Below are 6000 nucleotides of genomic sequence, written 5' to 3'. Positions count from 1 at the left end.
ATTTTAAAAAAAAACACCTTGGCTCAAAATCCAGGTCCTTCTAACCTTTCTTTCTCCTCACAAACACAGGGAGAGGAGTTCTCTGGACCATATAAAGACCAGCCTGCTAAAGTCAACTTCCATCCACACCCTGAAATCCTATTGCCTGTTAGGTAAAAAGGATGGAACCACAACTGGATGGACTTCCGTTGCCAGTTAATATCTGTCGCTTGGGCTTTCAGATACCAAGGAGAATTATTGTGCAAGTTCATTTCTGTTTCCAGATTCTTTCCTCTTGTAATCATTTCTTATCGCCCTACACATTGCCCATACCCGTCCCCTCCTCTATAGACAGATAAAGGGGTGCATACATTTCTGGGCCCATGTTGAGTTGCTGGCCAATCACATGGCTGTCATTATTCTCCTTGGTATATTAATACGCTTGTATGTTTTCTCACCTACTTCATCTTTGTCCATTTGTTCCAGTGAGTCTTCAGTGTACTGTTAGCCTCTGCGGAGGTAACTAGCTGCACCTCAGGGCTGCTCCATCAGCCTGGGCCCTGGTGGGGGATGGCGCAGGCCAGGAATGGAGAGGGAATACAGTCTGATTTACAACACACAGGCACTGAGGTTGGATGTTACTGCTTTAAAGTCTAGCTTGTCCTGATTGGCACATAGGCAAATGTTTGTTGAAAACACAAATGAAGCAAGGGTAGAAATGGGACTGGGTGTGCAGCTGCATGGTACAGTGCTGGCCTAGAGTGCAGAAGGTCCCAGGTTCAGTCCCCAGCACAGCCAAAGAAATCATTAAGGAACTGAGGAGATGGCTCACTATTGGATAAGAACATTTAATCTGCAAGCACAAAGACCTGAGTTCAAATTCCCAGCACCCATGTAAAAATCCAGGCATGGCTGTGTGGGGGTGTCTTTAACCCCAGCATTGGGGAGGCAGAGACAGGTGGACCCAGAGAGCCTGCCAAAATGAGCGCTGATTCAGTGAGAGGCCCTGTCTCAAGGCATTAAGGCAAACAGAGATAAAGACAACAGAAGTCTTCCTTCTGCCTCTGTGTACACGTATGAGTGCCCACATTTACATACATGTGTGCACAATGTACACACACATCACACACAACCAATTTTTTTTAAAGAGCAGAAACTTAAATTCTATCTTCTTGATTAAATCTGCCGTTAAGCTTATATCTAAATACAGGCAGTAAGAACGAGGAACTAGCCAGGCGTGGTGGCGCACACCTTTGATTCCAGCACTTGGAAGGCAGAGGCAGGTGGATCTCTGTGAGTTCAAAGCCAGCCTGGTCTACGTAGTGAGTTCCAGGCCAGCTGGGGCTACTGGGAGACCCTATCTCAAAAAAAAAAAAAAAAAAAAAAAAAAAAAGAATGCAGAACTTAAACCAGTCAGTGTTGGAGGGCTTCACAGGTAACCACCTCTTCTTCAATGCGTTTTAATGCAGATCTAGCCTCACCCTTTTAAAAAAAATTTATTTTTATTATTTTTATTTTTTTACCTGTATGAGTGTACTGCCTTCATGTATGTGAGTGCACCCGTGTCATGCAATGCCCTCGGAGGTCAGAGGAGGGCATTGGATCCCCTGGAACTGGAGTTATGGGCAGTTGTTAGGGGCTATGTGGGTGCTTGGATTCGAACCCAGGTCCTCTGTAAGAGCAGTCAGTGTTCTTAACTGCTGAGACATCTCTCCAGCTCCCAGCCTCACTCTTAAAGGCTGACTGGTGGGATTGAAAGGTTTGATGCCAAGCCCAGCTAAGTGAGAAAAAGGGACTGCTCTACTCTGTAGCTGTTGAAATCCCCTTTGACCCAACAATTCTGCTTCAAGGACTTTACCTTGCAAATATTTTTTTGTTCAAGCAAAATGATGCAGGTGAAAGGTCAGTCACAACAACACTGTTTATAAAAAGACCAGAAACAATGAGATGTCTGTGTGAGAGACTGGGTAGGCACATTAAACTCAGAACACAGTGAAGAGGAACCAGGACACAGCTATGTACAGGGAAGCTCTGCTGGAATGCTGAGGGGCAGGAAGCTCACAAACACTCAGTGGACCACCATTATTTGTGCAGCTAAGTGGAGGGGTGTGATGTGTGCAGCAAGCACCATCCCCAGCAAGCTGAGACTCCTAGTTCCAAAGAAGGCTACCATCTGTATCTTTGACACCCAATGCCTGTTGGGATACTTTCTGTGGGCTGCATTTTCCAAACCCAAAGGGCAATTTGACATTCAAATGTTCTTTTAAAATGCTTCCTGTCAAACCGGTATAGCACTCAGAGGCCAGGGTAGGTGGATCTTTGAGAGATTGGGGAGACAAGCCTCATTAACATAGCAAGTTCCAGGCCAGCATGGGCTATGGGGAGACCTCCTCTCAAAAAACAAAAACAAACAAACACAAATGTTTCCAGTCATTTTAAATCATGAAAATGACTCATTTTGGCAATTCCAGTTTTAGTTACTTACTGGGTACTTACTGGGTTAATCAGGACGTCTGGTTGCTGACATTCTCCGGAAAGAATGAGGTACGGAATATCCTGATGGTCGCTGAGGTAGGGAAAGACTCTTAGAGGTGACTGGTGGCAGGGGACCCTCTCTGCTGAGGTAACATTTAAATAGAGATCTGTATGAGGGAAGGCTGGGCAGGCATGATGCTCTCTGGGGCCATGGGACCAGCAGGCAGGCCTCTATACAGAGCCCTATACAGAACACTGAAGGTCTCCAGGCTTACTAAAGGGATCTGCTTCTCTATTTAAGTTTTGCACATTCATTTTGGACAGGGTCCTAAGATTCAGCACTCAGTGCTGTCTGGGACACAGTGAGTTGTGTCCTTTGCCCAAAAGAATATGAGCTGTGCCAAGATTACAAGGGAGACAGGTGTGGCATGTGTGAGCTGGAGGGGACTCCTGGCCTTTGTGTTTTTGTCAGTCCTCCCCACTGTGCTCCTGCCCTTCCTCTCACCCTGCTCCTGCCCCTCCAGAGCACAAGTAGGTAGAAGGGGTGAGGTTCTAGACACAGCAAAGTTCTGGCTATGTTTTCCAGCTTGTGAGCCTAGATCTTTAGAAGCTTCTCATGAAGAAGGGTGAGAGGCCTTCCTTTTATCAGGAGGCTGCAATCTCTGCAGTATCTTCCAGATGGAACTTTGTCCCCAGGGTGCCAACTGCCTGCACCTAAGTCAGCAGCTTCAGGACCTGAGGATGCATGGGGCTGAGTCAGCTGTGACAAAGTCTACTGCAGCTGAAGATAAGGTCAGAGTTGGACCTAGAAGGTGCAACCTGGCACTCTTTTTTAAAATTAAGTATTTATTTACTTCTATTTGTATGTGTAAGAGTTTTTTACCTGTGTGTAAGTGCACCCATGTGCAATGGTGGTGGAGGCCAGAAGAGGGCATGGGATCTCCTGGAACAGGAGTTACAGACAGTTGTTAGCTGCCTCGTGGGTGCTGGGAATTGAACCCAGGTCCTCTGCAAGGACAGCCAGCACAGAGTTCTTAACTACTGATTCATCTCTCCAACCCTACAACCTGGCGGTCTGTATGTGCCACACTGGAGATTGTGAGGGTGGGGTTGCCATCTGCAGATCTCTGCTGAGTGTCTACAGGCCAGTGGCCTAGGACCATTCCCTTTCCAATCATCCCCAAACACCCCACTCAGGCTCATGACTCCTGGGGGAGACCTTCCTACAAGCTAGCCAGGCTGTTCAGTGGCCCAGGAAGCATGCACACTAGGCCTGTCTCCTCTTCCCACACCTGCAAATCTGAGGCCTTTTCCCTGGGTGGGGAGAAAGATTGTGCTGTGGCCAGTACTTCTTTGGAATTGTTCAGGCAAGAGTCTGATGCCAAGCCATGTTGTCATGGGGAACAGCTGGTCCCATCCTCTCTCTGCCTTCCAGTTGCCTTCAGATGAGGCCCCACCTCATGACTAGCCCACAGTGCCATGGCCCATTCCTGAATTTCCCCAGCTCTTATACCTCAGCCCCTTGGGCATGTTTTTTTTCTCCCCTGAAAGTCCTCTCCCCTCCTTAGGGCTTGGGATACTGGTCCCAGAAGGCCTGAAGACTGGGAAACTTGTCCTGTCTCCTGGTGTACCCACTGCTCCAGGCAGAGCTGCAATGACAGTCTTCATTCAGCTAGACCTCTGGGTTTCAATATGTGATGCAAGAAGAGCTTCAGTAATGGAGCTTAACCTCAACCTTCTGGGGCTACAACAACTTTGATTTTTCTTGCTTTTTAAAATATTTATTGTTTTATGTATATGAGTGTATTGCCTGCATATGTGTAACTGCACCCCTGTCGTGCAGTGCCTGTGGAGGTTAGAAGGCGGCTTTGGAGCCCCTGGAACTGGGGTGACCGATGGTTGTTAGCCACCATGTCGGTGCTGGGAATTGAATCCAGGTCCTCTGCAAGAGCAGCCAGTGGTCTTAACTGTTGAGCCATCTCTCCAGCTCCTTTTCTTACTTTTTGACAGGTCCTCTCAGGGTCCTGAGCTCAAAGGATTATGGGGGACTGTGCTGGAATTGTGAATCATCACCTCACCCAAGTGCTAATCTATGTAAAGTGTTGTTCCAGTGCTGGTCTCATGCTGCCTGGGCTGGGGACAGAGGTTGCTGTAGAGCAGGGCACAAAAGAAATGTTCTTTCCCTCCAGGTCCAGTAGATAAGAGGCAGGTTTGGATCCAGGCCCAATGCTAGGCAACTAGGTGGCCTTGGGCAGGTCTCCCCGGGGCTTATATCCTCAACTACAGACAGAAATTATGACAGAGCACCTGGAGGACCAACCGCTCTGCGTGGGGCTAATAGGCTGTGAGGCTCCATAGTTGACCACTGTCTTTGATTACTCGGCTCTCAGCCCTAGTGGAGTGTCCCGGCCAAATGATTTCTCACTTGCAAGCAAACCTCCTGATCTCCCTCCCAGAGCCTAAGCTGGGCTCTCATCTATTGCTGTCTGACCTGGGATACATCTTTCTTGCTCTAGGCTTCTGTTTTTCTATCCATAAAGTAGTGTCCATTGTCACCTCAAAGGAATGGGTGCAGTTTAGACAATATAATAAAAAAGGGGGCTGGAGAGATGGCTCAGCAGTTGAGTGGCTACTTTAGCAGAGAATCTGGGTTCAGTTCCCAGCACCTAAATTGCAGTTAACAATTATCCATAATTCCATTTCCAAGGGATCAGATGCCTTCTTCAGGTCTTCACAGATAGTGTGTACTTGGGTGCACTTACATACATGCAGACAAAGCACTCATATACATATAACAAGTAAATAAATAAATAAATAAATAAATAAATAACAAATGTGATTTGTCACTCCTCTGAGCTAAGTTTCCCAATTTGTAAAGTGAGCTAACACTAAGCACGGTACCTGCTCCACAGGATTGTTTGAATCAAGAGAGGTCACCACAGCAACTGTTTGGCCCACTGCTTGGCACGTGGCAAGAGCATTAAGCAGAAACTGCCACTTTAAAAACAAGCCAAGCCAGGGTGTGGTCTCGAATGCCTGCTGTCTCACTATGTGGGTGGTGGAGCCTGGAGGATCAGGAATTTGAGGCTAGCCTTTGCTACATAGTGAGTTCCAGGCAAGCCCGAGCCGCATGAGACTATCTTTAAAAACATACCAAAAAAAAAAAAAAAAGCCAAACACTACCACGAAAAACCAAACAAAACAAAGAGAACCAAAGCAATTTGAGCATGGCCTTCCTTCTAAAAACGGAAGCTAAATCCAAGCCCTCTTCAAATCCTTAGCTTTCATTCACTATGACAGACCAGGTTCCAGTACAGAGTATTTCTCTGGAATGTCTTACTGTTTACTGGTTTTAATTCCCTATATCCTATTGGTTCTGAGGATTTTTCTTTCTTACTTTTCTTATCAACACTAATTACAGACATTTAAGAAATTACTATGATTTTGAAACAGGATTTCTCTATGTTGCCTAGACTGGCCTTAAACTATTGGGCTTAACCAATCCTTCTTTCTCAGCCTCTGGAGCAACTGGGAAGGCAGGCCTAG

Source organism: Nannospalax galili, unplaced genomic scaffold (assembly GCF_000622305.1).
Source record: "Nannospalax galili isolate Female #2095 unplaced genomic scaffold, S.galili_v1.0 scaffold1258, whole genome shotgun sequence".
Classification (NCBI taxonomy): Eukaryota; Metazoa; Chordata; class Mammalia; order Rodentia; family Spalacidae; genus Nannospalax; species Nannospalax galili.
This window is presented reverse-complemented; position numbering follows the sequence as displayed.